Here is a 17781-nt window from a genome sequence, read left to right as displayed (position 1 = left end):
CAGGAGAGGGACATCTGGGTCCACAGGTCCTCAGGAGTGAGAGAAAGAAAAAGAAGGCGGTGAACAGTTTGCAAGTGGAATCAAAAAATAAATATTGTTTGATAGCATAAGTAGTCAGAAGAAGAAGAGGATAGTGCTCAAGCTGTCATACTTCCCCCAGCATAGTTACTCCTAGGGCAGCGTAGCTAAAGCTGTGGGTTTATGTTTCTGTTCCTAACTACTCTGACCATAAGCGATTTCGAAGAGGAACGTTTTAAGCCTGGACTTAAATGAAGAGACTGTGTCAGCATATTTAACATGGGTCGGGAGCTGATTCCATAACACAGGAGCTTGGGAGCTAAACGCTCTACCTCCTACAGTACTTTTAGAGACTCTTGGCACCACCAGAAGGCCGGCATTCTGAGAGCGAGGAGCTCTGTTTGGATGATATGGTTCTATAGCATCTTTGAGGTAGGATGGGGCCATGTCATTTATGGCTTTGTAGGTCAAGAGTAGAATTTTAAATTTGATTCTAAACTCGACAGGAACCAGTGAAGAGACTTCAGCACCGGCGTAATGTGCTCTCTTCTTTTTGTTCCTGTTAGTAATCTTGCTGCTGCATTTTGAACCAGTTGAAAGCTTTTTATGGAGCTTTTAGGACACGCTGCAAGCAGGGAGTTACAGTAGTCTAATCTAGTCGTTACAAATGCATGGATAAGTTTTTCGGCATCACTTTTAGGCAGGATTCTTCTGATTTTGGCTCTTGTTGCGCAAATGGAAATAGGCTGTTTTACAAGCTTGATTTATATGAGCTTTAAATGAGAGCTCCTGGTCAAATAAGACTCCAAGGTTTCTTACAGTAGAACTGGAGGCTACACTGACATTGTCCAGTGTGACTATCTGCTCAGATAGAGCGTCTCGTAGATGCTTAGGGCCAAGCACAATATAAAACCATAAACAAATTATTACTTTGTAAACTTTTTCAAAACAAACTCAAAGTCATTTAAGGTATTTAGGCTACTTTAGGTATTTGTGTATCTATATACCAGGTGTAGCATACGAGGGTAAGGCCTCCGCTCGTATAAGGCTATTAACATCAGTATACAAGGACACAGGTTCATCAAAGAGGACAAGTTGTTCAATTTTAAGCAAAATTGATTCATACAGTGGATTATTTAAAATGTTCTTGGTTTCTTTACAGAGTTCATATCAAAATAAATACAATGATGAAGTGCATTTAATCATTAACATCTTTCAAAAAGATAAACGGTCCGGATACCACCCGGTAGCAGGGAGCAGCACTTGTTTACAAGATAAAAAAGGCAGCGGCGGTTGGACTGAATGCCTGGTGTTTGGCACCTTCACCTATGAACAAATATATTATTTTAAAACACAGAGAGACACATTAACTTAATGCTCGCTACAGCCCATCACAGGAAACAGACCCCTTTGAGGGCCCGTTGTACAGGGGCTTTAAACTAGGCTTGGAATGACCCATAGCTTCAGAGGACCACGGACAGCGGCACCACAAAAGAGTCTGATAAGGGCCTCGTTAGGCTGCCCCAAATTAATTCTATATTTGTTGTAACCCGACCCAACATTTTTCAAGTGGGTAGGTAGGTATTTTTTTTAATTTAATATTTTTAACTTTGAAATAATGATAATTTCCCTATGAAATTAGGTTAATATTATCATTTATCAGGAGAGATTCTACCATAAATGTACAAAACAAAAAAATGAGTAAGTCCAGCCAATAAACTGTTTTGGGACAGGACAAATGATTTTATTTTACAGTAAATCAACTTTACATCCACGGAACAATAAAACAAAAATACACTGCATGGGTGTATGTAAGAATATAACTTTTTGAACCTTTTAAAATCTAAAGAACGGAATAATAGGTCTCCTGGAGTGAGACCTTGGGGTTCAATAAACAGGAAATTTGTCTATCGGGGATTTCTCGTTTTTTGTCTTCATGATTCACTCGCACATGTAGGCAATACAACTTTGTAAACTTTTAACAAGCTTTTGTCTTGTTCTGCTGCAGCTTCGGCACAGTGGCAACAGACATCATTTCTACCAATAGCAGATGAATAATAGGCAAATTCAATTGGTGTTCTGCAATCTATCTGCATCCTCACAAATACCAGTCCATGCAGACCATCCATCCATCCATCCATCCATTTTCTACCGCTTGTTCCCTTTCGGGGTCGCGGGTGACTGGAGCCTATCCCAGTGACTTCGGGCCTTAGGCGGGGTACACCCTGGACAGTGGCCAACTTGTCGCAGGGCCAACACAGAGACATAGACATTACAGACAGTTCACGCTCACATTCATTCACTAGGGCCAATTTAGAGTCACCAATTTTTGCCTAACACATGCATGTCTTTTGGACGGTGGGAGGAAGCCGGAGAACCCGGAGAGTATAGTTCAAAATATCAATTACTGTTATTAGTATTAATATCTGTATCAATAAACACCTTCAGATGTAACTGGGAAGCCACAGGTATATCATACTTCTCACAAGTCATCATCTTCCTGGAGTTAATTACCCAGTACTTCCCACATTCAGCACATGCAACAGTGGAACGAACATTCTGAGCTGTCAACGTACTGTTCTTGCAACCCTGAAAATGTAAGAAATTAATATCAAAATGTGTCAGTCAAAAGAAATTCAGCTTGTTCGAAGGAATCAATAATGACCTGCTGCTCTTCGGCAACAGCTACTAAACTTTCTTCCTGAGCTGAGGTCGATTTTCATCAGTAGTCTCTTTGTTGACAACAGCATCAAGGGGCAAGTAGTGTTCATTGCTTGTTGTGGATCCAAGGAAGAACTCCATGAACATTTTCCCAATCACCACAGCAAGTACGATCATCACATACGCTCACAACAGTGGTCTTGGATAAAACTCTTACTTTTTTTTATTGCCCATATCATTCTTTATGTATTTCCCCATTTCAATGTCAGCGTCAATCACTTCAATATTTTTTCAGTGAAAGCTTTGATGTCATCTCTAGCAGTTTGAACACCAACAGAGAAGTTCTGCCCTTTCTATCATATGATGCCAACCGCTCTGCTTCAATTTCAGGATACTGCTCGGCTTTCTTTGCGAATAGCATCCATAGAACCACAAGGTTTGAGGAGTTTCTCGACATCACTTGAACAAAGTTCAGGAGACAAGGAGACATTCTGATAGGCCAAGTTCAGAATGGACATGATCCTCTCGACGGGATTGGCCCAACTATGACCTGGAGCAGTTCTGCCAGCTATTATCATGTCGAGGTCAAGCTCCTTGAATATGGCGATAAGAGACAATTTGACACTTTCAAAGCTAAGGCGGTGATCAGGCCCACCATCACTGTAGATCATGAGTATGGGATTTACACCAGTTTCTGAATTCTTTAGAATCTGAGTCAATTCCAACGCATGGCGAAATGGTGAACAAGGCTGGAACACAGAGTCCTTCAAAGTGACTGTCACTTTTTCACGCAGAAAACCTTCATCATATTCTGGAATGTCTACACTTAGGCAGACTGATGGTGTGAAACAACCTTTACTATTTACGTCAAGATCCAAGGCTCCCAAAATCGAGGTGGAAGATGCCAGCGTCTTCTTACCACGAACTCCAGATGAAAGAAACAGACCAGGCTCGCTATAGTCTATCTTGGATACAGAGAGAATTGAACAAACATTTCTATACTCAATAGAATACTGTTGCATGTATTTATAAACAGTGACAGTGTGACAGTGACTACCCCCTAAGGCGCGGGCTCCTCACACCTTTCATCAACCCACAGAGCCACTCTCGTGCGCGCTCAATTGTGGAGCGAGCCATCGGCCTCCTCAAAAATCGGTGGAGATTGTTTTGCCTCAGGGGGCAGACTGCTCTATCTCCATACAAAGGTGTGTGGACTGAGGGACGCTATTCCCCTCCCACCTGACCTCCCTCCCCAACACCATGAGGACCCCGACCCACAACCACCTTCCCGACATGAGGAGTTTCAACAGGGAGCAAGGCTCAGTGAGGGTGTCACGCTGCGTTTGCAATAAGACAGCAACTGTGTTTCATTTTAACAAGAGCTTTCATGGAGCTGGCAATGTCAGACATGACTTCACACATGTTATTCATCACAGCACGTATTTGGAGCTCGTCTCTAATTTGATTTACTTCACTGATGGTGTCCCTTTGTGTTTGCAGGACAGTGTCGGTCAGGACCCGGCCACCTCCAGATGTGCCATGCGCTCGGACCGCACTGGTGCTGGGGACAGCCAGGCCTTCCGCCACGGTGCCAGGAGACGCCGTGCCCGAACCTCCTCAAAACCCACCGCTTTCAACTCTAGAGTGACTGAGGACACAACACATAAGTCCACTATCTTTTCACAAGTCTCTTGTTAAAATATGAATTGTTAAATTAATTAATTTATACATTTAAGATAAGATAAGATGTTCCTTTATTGTCCCACATGGGGAAATTTCATTGTTGCAACGCAGGTAGATACAGAAGAAAAGAACAGATCACTTATAGGAAGTTTGAAAAACACTCTCAGTAGAAGATCTCCTATAAACAAAAACTCCCATAGACAAAACCTCCCATTTCCCAACAAGGGATCTCCATCCCTTGTTGGGAAATGGGAGGTTTTGTCTATAATAATAATAAAATAATAAAGATAAAAATAAATAAATACATAAATACCATTGCGTTTAATAAACAGATTAAACTGTACTTTTACCGGTCTCCTCTGTGGCCTCTACCAAATCTATGTCTCCTTCCTTCTCCGACACTATGCCACACACGCTGGTCGTCCCGAGGATGGAGACGATTTTGGTGTCCAGCGGTGTGGGCTCGGGTGTGCCCTTGCCCCCACCTGTAGCAGACACGCTGTGACGGTGCCATGTCACTCTCCTTTTGGCCTCCATCTTCAGATCTGACCCCTTCTTTTTCAAATCTGCCACGGATTGCTCTGTGGCACTCACGCTATTTACAGCGGTGACAACGTGCTGCCACTCACTCGTTTTTCTTTTATTGTTGATGCCATTACTGTGACCACCAAATAAAACAGTTTTTCTGGCCTCTACTTCACCCACAAGCACATTTATTTCGGTCTCTGTGAAATATCTCTTCCTTGTCTTCTCTGCCATGATTGAGCGTAAAATGCGATCGATCAGCATGCTTATTTATGCAAAAACATTCATAAGGTACTTTGCATTGTCCATTCATGGAAAAATGTGGGTGTGTAGAGGGCGGGGTTTGAGGTGAATCCACCTGCGCAATCTATTTTATAAAGGGAAAAGTGCTTGCAGGTCCAAACGGTTTTATAAATCTTTTTTTCTTTTTGGCGCACGCCATTTTCAGCTTTTGGGTGCAAGTCAACTTTTAGTATGAATCCTAAGCACTCTTATGAATGAGGCTCCTGGTCTTCCAAACATAGTTTTATATATAAATCTGTAATCTATAATTCATAGTTTATATTCTAATTTTGCATACCTCCAAAATAACTTGCTATATTAATATTATTTTCCTATAATATGATATGTATAAATGGGGGTATTATATAAAGATACTGTTGCAATCATCTACACTTCCCATGCACTAATATATACTGTATGGCAAAGGGGCTGTAGCTCAAAGCTCCCGAGAGGTCCAGGCTCCTGGACTTCCCTCACTCTCCCTCAGCCCTGCCCTCAACCACACAATACAAAAGCAGTAAGACCCTGGGTTTTGGACTGATTTGTGTGTTTTTCTTCATCTTCACTGATATAAAACTATGATAAATATTTAAGGCAGCCCAGTGCTAACCCACCAAACGAAGGGATTAGAAAAAACATGAAAATGTGGCACATATCTATCCATCTAATTAACCAATATCACAGCATCAATCCATTTGTGCAGCCCTAATCAGCAGTACTAGGAAAGGTTTATGACCTCCCAATGTACAATTCATAAAATAATAACTCTGACAATGATGAATCAAGAACTTTTTTATAAACTGCATTGTGTTTTTACTTTATTAATTTCATAAAATTGTGTTTTAAACACTGTAAAGCACTTTGAATTGCAGTTTGTATGAATTGTGCTTTATAAATAAATACATTTTATTTTATTTTGATTTATTTAAGTAATCAATGTTAGAAAAGGTTTCAAAAGGAGTCATATTCAATCTGAAGGTCAGAATCATAATCAGAAAAGGTTTATTGCCATTATCAATTAACAAAATTAAAAATATAAGAACTTGTCTTGGTGATTGATGCAACACAAAACAATAAAACAATGAACAATGAATAAGTCATAACAATTAGCTATCAGATAAAAAAAATGGAATAAAAATTTAAAATAGGCTTAATGTGTACACAAATTTACAGTTGTGACTTTCCTGTAGTCCACGATCATCTCCACTGTTTCCTGGGCATTGAATTCCAGGTTGTTACCGCTGCACCAGGACACCAGCCGGTCCACCTCCCTCCTGTAGACAGACTAGCCTGATGAGGGTGGTGTTGTCCGCAATCTTGATTAGCTTTACAGAGTCGGGGCTGGAGGTGCAGCAGTTTGTGTACAGGCAGAAGAGCAGGGGAGAAAGAACACAGCCCTGTGGAGCTCCTGTGCTGATAGTCCGAGCGTCAGAGACATTCTTCCCCAGCCGCACGCACTGCGTCCGATCCATCAGGAAGTCGGTGATCCACCTGCAGGTGGAGTCAGGCACGTTGAGCTGGGAGAGCTTGTCCTGGAACAGAGCAGGAGGATGGTGCTGAATGCAGAGCTTAAGTCCACAAATAGGATCCTGGCATAGGTTCCCGGGAAGTCCAGATGCTGCAAGGTATTGGTCTGAATCTTGTATTTACACTGGCCTGAGCTAGATTAGTCCCAAGGAAGGAGTTTCAACCTGAAGCTGCTCTGACTTTGTTCTTCTGGATGAAGGTCGAAATGTCTCAGGTGTCTCCAGGCATTTACAGAGCAGGGTAATAGCAGTTCTGTGATTCCACCGTAGAGGGGTCGTAAAGTGGCTGTAATATGTGGGTGTCATTGTGTTGGCATTTTTCTCTTCTTTTTACCAAAATTGTCACTAGCTGACCACCCAGGGCACTTGGCATTATGCTCGCTCTTGGCCGCCCACGACTGTTCGAAGTACGGGGCTTGTTCCCCCGCTGAGAAAACTGTTTATGGGTCTATGGGGCTCGACCGCTGCGTTTCAATTTCTAGGGTGGAGTTTAGAGAGCAGAGACAGAACCAATCACATAAACCCAGAAGTGACGCAAAAAACGCGACACGCTTAACCAGATATTACGTAGTCCATGTCAACAAGGCGTGTTCCGCGTTATCCGTCCTGAACGCAGAAAATGTCTCCTGAATCTCGATGACGCCCTTTGTATAACCGCATCTAACGCACGTTCATCACGGCGAGTAGAGCGGACTTTCCTGATTGTTCAAACCGAAGCGAGAGCAGAAGTAAACACTCGGTCAAGAGCCGGGTCCGCCATCTTGAATGTTTTGGAACGGGGGTGAAGAGCTACTTCCGTATCTCAGTGTGACGCGTTAAAACCGCCAACTGGTTTGGAGAGGTAAATGGATTACCGACGACTTCAGTGACTCTGACTCGGATTCCAGACCCTTACGCATTCGAACAGAATGTGGGCGGGGCTGGCGGGTTAGGCAACTGAATTTCTGATGTTAAATTCAAACATAATTTTCTCCCTCTGCTCAGCTTTGTAGAGCCTGAAGGCGTTAAGAGGTTTCTTAATGTATGGCTTGTCAGCATCTTTCTTTTTCACCGTAGAAATGGAACCAATTAATGGTGTTTGCTGATCTGGAATCCGGTCTGGAATCAGGTGGACTGTCTTGAGGGGGATAGTAGTTCTTCCTTGGTGCAGGTCCAGGTGCTGTTTTCAGTGTCCGACATGGCGTCTAATACCATAGCATCTACATCCCATTCATCAGTACTCCTACTGCAGTCCAACATGGCTTTGGTTTCAGACAGGTGAATGCTTGCAGAGCTTTTCTTGTTGTGAGCTTTTCTTGCTGTGTCCCTTGTGTTTGTCCTCTGTCGCTGATACATGGTATTCTGTCCTGCTGGATTCAGAAGCAAATTATACTCCATTAGCTAATGACAGCATCACCCTTTCAGTTTCCTCCTCTGTTACTTGGGCCACCTTTGGATCGCCCAAATTCAGATTGTAAGAAGATATTTTATATATTTTGTTTACTGACACAAGAAGTAATTGATCCAAATCTGTGCGCTGGACGCCTCGAACGGACGTCTGCAGGTGAGTTTGTCCGAGGCGTCTGCCTTCAAATGTACAGGCGTCCAACTCCTGCATCGGGCGCAAATTGAACGCTGCGGTGTGATCGCATGTTACGACGTACAACTTCAGTGGGTGGCGGTCACTGTTCCCTCTAAGCTGCGCGCCTGTGCAACTGCGCACTGCTCGCACATACCCAGCGCACAAGAAAATCTATGTAATGCAGAAACGTAACACAAACGTTTTAATTAATATCTAATATTAGATCTTATCAAATCTAATCTAATTTAATTACCAAACGGCCACCGGGGGCCATCTAGCAGGAAGCGCAAGCTTTTGACACACTGTAGAAGAAGACTCCAGTGGACAATAGAAGCTCTGTCCAGGGGACACGTCGTGTTCTCTATATTTTCAGTTTCAAAATGCTGTGTTTTATTACAATCAGGCTCATATTCAAGGGCAGATTCCAAAGACAACTGGCGTGTCATTATTGTGTAAATGAAACTTTCTTGGCCAGACCTGACTCACGAGTCAAAAGACAACATGTGCATCTTTACTTTGGACCATATTTCTGTGTAAATATCTCATGAGTACGAGCTCAGAAGCAGATGAACCAGATGTGAAGACACAGGTAAATCAGCTCACACAGAGTCATGAAGGACAGAGGGGACAGTACTGATAGCTATGATTTTTTCTTTATTTGTTATAGTTCAAAATACTGTGTGTTTTATTACAATCCAACTCATATTCACTGAGATAGTAGTCTAATTAGTCCTGCAGCGCTTTTATTCAGGAGAGCTGTATAGCCCGAAAAGTACGGTAATTGTTGTTCCATTTTTCAATGTAACACAATGAGTGGCAGGTGTGCAGCCAATGATACGATACGGTTTAATTACGCAGCCTTATGCAGCCAATCATAGCATTGATAGTGCATTTGTGCCCTGCCCATATGCACCATGCAGGTCAGCTAGTTAACAATAATGCGATGGAGTTAAGAGACTTAAGTCCCTCTGCCAGGCCACTACTGGACCACAGTCAGGCCAAAGGAGGACTCACATATAACTACTATACATCTCATGAGTTTTGTATTTTTCATTTTAAGTGGGCCAAAATGCTTATAATTAAATTAAAGTAAAGTACTGAAAATTGTTGCTGTAATTTGATCATTTTAATAAGCCATGTAACTCGCTATGATGCAAGGTTTTGAACAAGTGTGATACTGGTGTATGGCCACAGGGGGCACATGTGATGTGAGAGAGAGAAACACACAAGAGAGCTTGTGTGTTTGCCCAGACACGAGAAGAATTAGCAGGAACATTGGTGGCGGTAATGTAACACTTGGATACCAACCGCCACAAAACAAGTGTGTGTGTGTGTGTGTGTGTGTGTGAGGTGAGAGAGAGGAAGGCAAAGAAAGCAAGGTCCATTTTAGTAATTAGATGTCGATTATATGCTAGACCACATAATTTATTGAACAAAAGAAACGAGAGTCGGAATAATGCAGCCAGTATGAGGGACAAGAAAATTACATATAATCAGAATTTAAGACCAATCTTCCAAAAATAGAAGCACAGAAAGCGTGGAGTTCTAAAGATGAATAATGCTGGACTGTTTCCACATGTCCAGAGCAAAGAACACTGGTAATAATCCCTGTCAAAATACTACAATACTATTATAAGAGCTTTTCTATAAAGAGTTTTTTTTTTTTAAAGCTTTCTATAAGTTATCTGTTCTTTTACTTCTGGACCTACTTGTGTTGCAACTCCGGAATTTCCCCATTGGGTGGACAAATAAAGGCTATCTTATCTTATTAAACGTAATGAAAACGTTTTAAAGTAATAAACATACAAACGTAATTTTAAAAATCCCACAAACATAACAATTATTACATTTGTGGGACAGTAAAAATCAGAGCTTACCACAAACACAATAACTAGATGAAAACCCATATAAATGTTACTTATTGTCAGTGTTGGGTAGCGTTACTTTTAAAATTTACTTTGTTACTGCCCTGGGATACTCACGCGTTATGTTACTGTGGTATCTTGTTATAAATGTAACGTGTAAGAGAACTCTTTTGTTATTATAATATAATATAATAATTAACATTATTTATAAGCTGCTGACGTAGCATAATCATTAAAATATAAAATAAATCTATTATTCCATTAACGCTCTTATGTGATCTCTGCTGAGTCTGGGATTGTTGTGGTCTCGCCGTCATAGCCCCACAATGATGGTCATGGTCCCGTGCAGTTAACGTGGTACGTCCTGAGTTGGAGACATTTGTCGGCAGCCTAGTGTTCAGGATAGTGTGGTGGCAAAAATCTCTTGTTAAGACAAAGAAGCAAGTTGTCTCGTTTCAAAAGTAAACTGTTTAATCTTGTGGCTGAATCAGAAAGAAACTCGTGTGGACTCGGCCATTCTCATAGAAGGCCGAGTCCACACGTCTGTCTCTTGCCTGCTCCCCCAAATGTGTGTCTCCCAAGTTCTCCTCTCCCACCTCTGTCCCCTTCCTTTAATCACAGATGGTCACATGACCATTCCACATTTACAATTCACAAGCAGGTCTTAGAGGGTAGAGATGCAAATGGCACAGGCAAAAGGACAACCAGAGAATACAGGGTTTACATTTACATTTTGACCGCCGACACCTTAGAGAACAGGCTCGTCCTGGACACCCGTGGTTCCTTTTATTCGATTGGGAAGACAGGAAGTTTACCGGCTCTGAAGAACAAAGCAGCTGATTGCTCTGGTGTGAGGGTGTTCAGACATGTAGATGTCAGGCTGTGACTTTGGGCGTCACAAAAATGAATTGAATTGAATTAGAATTGAATCAAAATTGAAACCAGGCAGAGGGCCAGATTCTTCTTCTTATTTTTCCATAACAGACGCCTCCCATGATAATTAAGGAACCCCGTTTCCTTATTAATCATACATCAGCAAGAAAAATAAAATATCACTACGTCAATAAACCATAAACGAGCTGCTGTTCTGAAGAGTAAAAATTAAAACATTTCACAGAGGAATAACGGATAAATAAAAATCAATAATCGAAAAGACGTATAAAGTTACAGGACTAATGACAAGAAAAAAAAAAAAAAAAAAAAAACAAGGCTTTGTGTTTGCCTAGTCTCTGGATTATTATCGTGGCCCTTTACGTACCTCAATGAAATCAGGGCAAAAAAACAACAACAACAAAAACAAAATTAATAGCATAAGTAGTTCAATGTTCTGATTGTAGCTTCAGTCTTCTTCCATTTGAGTTTCGGTGTGTGTCCAGGGGTCCCCGGTCCCCCCCTCACGGGGGGAGGGGGCACGTGTGTTTCCAGAGTGATGGATGTGTGTCTGTAGGTGTTTTGACCAATGTATGTAGATTAAAAGCAGCGCTCGAGCTTGCACTTTTATCTTGTCTTGGGCTTGTCTTTGTGTTGTCCAGGCTGTGGTTTCTGTGGCGAGCTGGGACTCTTTCCCCTCTCAGTCAGATCTGGTGATTCCATGCTGCTGTCGTGTCCAAATTGTCCATACTGGAAATGCGCACCCCTCTGTACGTTACGTGCGCCACATTTGCGTCTTTGGCTTTGTTGGCTCTGCTACTGCTGCTGTTGTGCTGCTGCTGTTGCTGCTGCTGTGCTGCTGCTGCTACTGCATAGAGTGTCATAATGGCGTGTGTGCCTGTACAGTTCGTTGAGCGTTGGTTGCCCAATGCCGCACACAAGTTAGTTCAATATTTTGGACAATGTTCTGGCTCGGGTCTTTGAGTTTCGCCCAAACAGTGGACGCCTCGCACGGCGTGTCCAGCGTTTCTTGTATGATCCTCTGCTTCTCTGAACGAAGTGGCTCCAGTGTAGTTTTCTTCAGATGTTTTGACGGGTAGACTGACTGAGAAGGAGGATGAGCCCAGCTGCGCCGACAGGTCCACTCTAAAGAGAAAGATTCTGCACACAGTAATTTGTTCTTTTTGTTGTTGTGTGTGTTATGTTGTAAGTGGAGGTGCGGCTGTTTGTGTGTGTGTTATGTGGACAAGGATTTTCGCTCTCTCTTGTTCACATTATTACAGTTTCCCAAAACTATATTGCATACATTCAATATTTCATCAAATAATTATAAAAAAAATCCAAAAATCACAAATGTGTTCAATATCTCCCTTTTTTTTTTTTTAACATCAACTCATTATATCTCAAACTCATTCAAACAGTATCCAGCATCTTTTCTGCAGGGTCTACCACTGGCTACAGTTTTTGGTGGAATTATCACAAAGGATCTTACGAACAATACATAAACTTCCGTCCTTTTTCGACGGGAACTTAAACACAACAGTTTCGGTTTTAGGGTACACAATGCTTGAAAACAATCTTATTTCCCCCCCCCTTTTTTTTTTTTATTTTCTCTTTTTTTAAGAACTGCACATAGCAGATTTCTAACAGCGCACACAACGGGCTAAAACAAAATTACAAAAAATCAATAAATAAAAATGTTAGAGTTAAAATTTAGATTCCAATCCAACTCGAATTAGGATTGGCGTCGTAATCTAGCACACAGCTCTAATATTTTGGAGTTACAGTTAGAATTAGAACTTTGTTTAATCACAGAGTTTCAAACAAAGCGCTAACTCATTCACACAGCTCTAACTCAATCATAATATATTTGTTTCTGAGTTACAGTTAGAATTAGAGCTTTGTTTAATCACACAGAGTTTAAAACAAAGCCCTAACTCATCCACACAGCTCTAACCCAAAAATTCGCACACAGCTCTATTAGTATAAATACAACATTTAACAAAACAAAACAAAAACAAAAAAAAATGGATTTGGACTCCGAAAACACGTTACACGTGTAAAAGTACGTACAATCATTTGGACTGATTTAAAAAGGAGTTGGACTCCGAAAACAAGTTACCCGTTGTGGCTAGGTGGCTATCTTACAGATTATATTTGCACACAGTTCTTTTATTTTTTGAGTTACAGTTAGACTAGAAGCCATGTTCTATTTAGAACATGGCTTTAAGTCATTCACACAGCTCAAACCCAATTGTCTTCATATATATATCCTAGTCTTACAATTGAAATACAAAAATCAAAACAAAACAACTTACACACAAGGTCCTTTTCACCCAGCGCCGGAGTCCTTTCTCCAGGGCCCCTGTGATGCAGCCCTCACGTCTCAGAAGTGGAGGTACAAGGCTTAGGTGGCAAAAATGCTGAATCACACGGTCCCTGGAAATTGGAATTGCCGGTCGAGGGAGTTTGTCAACAACGCCAAATTGTAGTGGCAAAAATCTCTCGATAAGACAAAGAAGCAAGTTGTCTCGTTTCAAAAGTAAACTGTTTAATCTTGTGGCTGAATCAGAAAGAAACTCGTGTGGACTCGGCCATTCTCATAGAAGGCCGTGTCCACACGTCTGTCTCTTGCCTGCTCCCCCAAATGTGTGTCTCCCAAGTTCTCCTCTCCCACCTCTGTCCCCTTCCTTTAATCACAGATGGTCACATGACCATTCCACATTTACAATTCACAAGCAGGTCTTAGAGGGTAGAGATGCAAATGGCACAGGCAAAAGGACAACCAGAGAATACAGGGTTTACATTTACATTTTGACTGCCGACACCTTAGAGAACAGGCTCGTCCTGGACACCCGTGGTTCCTTTTATTCGATTGGGAAGACAGGAAGTTTACCGGCTCTGAAGAACAAAAGCAGCTGATTGCTCTGGTGTGAGGGCGTGGCCCTGTGTCCAGACATGTAGATGTCAGGCTGTGACTTTGGGCGTCACAAAAATGAATTGAATTGAAGTAGAATTGAATCGAAATTGAAACCAGGCAGAGGGCCAGATACTTCTTATTATTTTTCCATAACAATAGCTATAACCAAATCTCTTTCCAGATGTAATTAAGTAAATGAACTCTGAAGCCGTTGCCTTGTCCTCTGTTATTTCTTATGGACCCGTCTGTCCCCTGTGTTTGTCCCGGTCCATGGAACTTCTGAAAGGCTTTACATCCATGCATAAACTGACATACGAACTGTGATTACCTCCACTGAATATGAGCCTGGACAGTTGAGAATATGTGCAACTTATTCAAATTAGTAGACTGTTGAATAAATTACATTTTGTCATGGAACTGGAATCTGCCTCTGTGTAATCAAGAACAAAACTTTGTGTCCTTTAGTTTACTTTTCCGGGTTATTTTGTTTCCTTTATTTAGTTTAATGCAAAGTTTATTTTAAATTTATAGTGCGAACCCGATCATGCCACATTAGGTAAAATTGTCCCTAGTGAGTGAATGTGAGGCTGAATGATTGTGGCTTTAGTCTGAAAATGGAGGGATTTTGGAAGGGGGCGGTGTATGTGGAGGCCATTCTAATTCAGTATAATTTTATTAAAAAATAACAAACCTGCCTCTGTATATTTTGGTCGGAGCTTTGGCTGCACTCCGCCATTTGGTGCTCCACCTCAGTATTGTTTGGTTGGGATGTTCTTGTAGTTTGTGAACAATGGATTGGTTACTGCTCCATAGAAGTGTTTTCTCCGGGGCTCTTGCAGTTGTGGACACCCCCCTGGTCCCTCCCTAGTCCCTCCCTGGTCCCCCCCTGGTCCCTGCCTGGTCCCCCCCTGGTCCCTCCCTGGTCCCTCCCTGGTCCCCCCCTGGTCCCTCCCTGGTCCCCCCCTGGTCTCTCCCTGGTCCCCCCCTGGTCCCTCCCTGGTCCCTCCCTGGCAACTCAGTAGAGGTCCAGTTCCTTTCATTCAAAGCTCTGGGTCGTGACTTCTACCCAGAGGGTGTAGGATCTGTGTATTCTTTCACTGCATCCCTCGTTCAAGTCTTTAGCGAGAACCCTGGAACTCGTGGGTGTTGTGTCCTGCCGCATTTGCCCCTTTTAGACCTTTTTGTCTTTTGTGGGTGCATATTTGCTGGATATTTCACTGTGGCTGAAGCTGTTTGTGTAAGTTTGACCAGGTCTAAGGGAAGGGAAGTTTTACAAAGACCCTACGATATTTGTGCTTTTTCTAAAGAGCTCTGGAAGATGCTTTCAATGACCTGAAGCCGTCAGGTCGGGTCGAGGGTTTTTGAAATGGAAATGTTCCAAAACAGATTCAGATTTTCATAGCACAGTGATAATACAAACACTCAGTTTGAGCCTTTCTAAGATCAAAACCATTTCAGAAACTATTTTAGAAATGTACAATTTTGTCCTAACCTATTTCAATAAAGAAATAATTTAAAACTAAATGCACAAAGTTTTATTTACACATTATTTACCAAATGCCTGTTTTATAATGAACAATCAATTTAGTCTTGAAATTACATAACTTTCTGTTAGTACAAATGTGTAAGAACTTTAATTACATCGTTTATAACTCAATTTCAAATACTCTACTTACATTACTTTCTATATTCTGTAGTAATTATGAAGTGCACCTGAGCCAGTTTCATTTGAAGTCACTGAAGTGCCCTGGTGAGGCCCTAGCCAAGTGCCTCAAATGAATTAAGCCTTTTTTACTCTCTATTTTTTTAAAGCAACAAAACAATATACAAAGCCGGATCAGAGAGAACATATATAAGTGAAGAATAAAATTTGAAAATTAGGGGTGGCATCCAACGTAAAGAAGGGTTAAAGTAAAAAATAATAAATCGGTCTGCTAACCAACATGTCCAAAGGCCAATTGAAGGATGCTATAATCACAGCGTGCATAAACACCCGCTTACTTCTCTTTTTCTTTTTTTTTGGTCCGTGGGCTTTTCAGTGCAGTTTGAAAGGGGATGAGACTGTCATGGTCACCGTCGGGTCTGGTGATGTATAGTTTTGTCTTGTTTTACTCACAGGTTTTCTGTCTCTGCTCCTCTTCGTTTCCCCCCTCCCTTCTTGTTCTCCTCTCTGGTTACCGCCCCCTTGTCTCTCTGGTTACCGCCCCCTTGTCTCTCAAGCTCATCACAGGCTCCTCACACCTGTGCGTGGGTTCACAGCTATATCTGGTTGTTAATCACTGGGTGAAGTATTTTAGGTGTTTGTTTTCTCTGCCTCAGTGCGAGATTGTCTGCGTTGCTTTGTTGCTTTGTCAAGCATTTTGATTTTGATTCCTGTTCTGACTCTGATTCTGATTTTTGCCTACTCCTTGTGATCTTGTTTGCCGTCATCGACCTTGGACCGTCCTGAGTATTCCCTCTGCCTGACCTCTGACATTGCCTGTGTACCGAACCTGGAACGGATTTATGACTACGACTCTCGCCTGCTCCCGGGCCGGTGACTCAGGCCTCTCGTCTCAAACCGTGGAGAATGAGGCCGGAAATGGGTAATGTTCCAGGTGGCCAAATCCTGTTTCACACGACCCACGAAGACGGACCGCCGGACAAAGGATCCCTTTTGTTGACGCCAAAATTGTTGTGGAATTTCTGCAAACAATTACCCAGAAAAGATGAAACAGAAACAGAGTTTGTCTCTCTCAAAAGGTGGAGATTTATTCACGTGCACAGTGGATAAATTCTCTTTCACTGACAGGATTCTGTCCTTACCTCCATAACACTTACAGAGTACATCCGTTTTAAAGGCGGAGACAAACATTAACACGTACGCACATAATCGCAATCAAATCAATCAAATCAGCTCCAAAAGAGAGGGAAAAACCATCACGCATTTAAAGATTCGCGCTATCTCATTCAGAGGTGGCCTGACCCTCAATCTGAGGTGATTTGACACATAATCAACGTCCTGACGCATTAAATGGCCTGATCCTGGCTGATACAGAGGTGCCGGACAATACTAAAAAGCAAGCAATTTTCTTAAATCATCTGCACACAGAAAAACAACACAGATATTATTGTTGACATTTCATGGCCCAAAATGACATGAAATTACATGACATGACCTATTTTTCAATTACACACCGCTGTATGCTGGATATGACCCGCTAGAAGGACCTTCCCTTGTTGTCCTGACATACCCAGTGACTGTACTCTTCTGTTTTGTTCTATTAGACTGTTAAATCATGGCCTGTTTCCAGCTATGTTCTGCAGTTCGTGACAGACTGGCCATTGGGCCACACAGGCACCACTTCTCTTTGTCAAACAGCTCATCTATCTACTGCACATGGGTCACATGACCTTATTGTGTATGTATAGTCCAAATATCAAGTGTGTTTAGCTAACCGTGTATTTAAATCAACTTTTCCTTTACTAATTACTTTTTTGGGGAGTTATTACAGTTTTAAAAAGGGCTGATTTTTACTCTCCCACAAATGTAATATTATTCAGTGGCGGTGTAGTCGATAAGGGCAGAATGGGTTCGAGTTCAGCCCTCAACATATGCCAAATCCCCTCTCTCCCCCTTTTTTATGCTACAACTGTCAAAGCCTTTGGGCCAGAAACATCTCAAATTAATCATTTTTATCATAAGTAAATAAAGTAAACCAGTTTTACATTTGGGAACCCCGGTTCTACTTGACTGTCCTCATCTCTGCAGCGCCTCTGTGTCGTGCTGTAAAGAGGATTACGGGCTGTGATTACCTTCTCACCATAAGCACGCAACTGCCAATTTCACGGACACAAGGACTTCAGAGATGTTTTCTATTCATTGTGAGT

This window comes from Eucyclogobius newberryi, unplaced genomic scaffold, assembly GCF_026437365.1.
Source record: "Eucyclogobius newberryi isolate DKJ021-1_F unplaced genomic scaffold, fEucNew1.0.hap1 SCAF_13, whole genome shotgun sequence".
Lineage (NCBI taxonomy): Eukaryota > Metazoa > Chordata > Actinopteri > Gobiiformes > Gobiidae > Eucyclogobius > Eucyclogobius newberryi.
The sequence above is the reverse complement of the archived record's forward strand: the minus strand, read 5'-3'. Positions refer to the sequence as shown.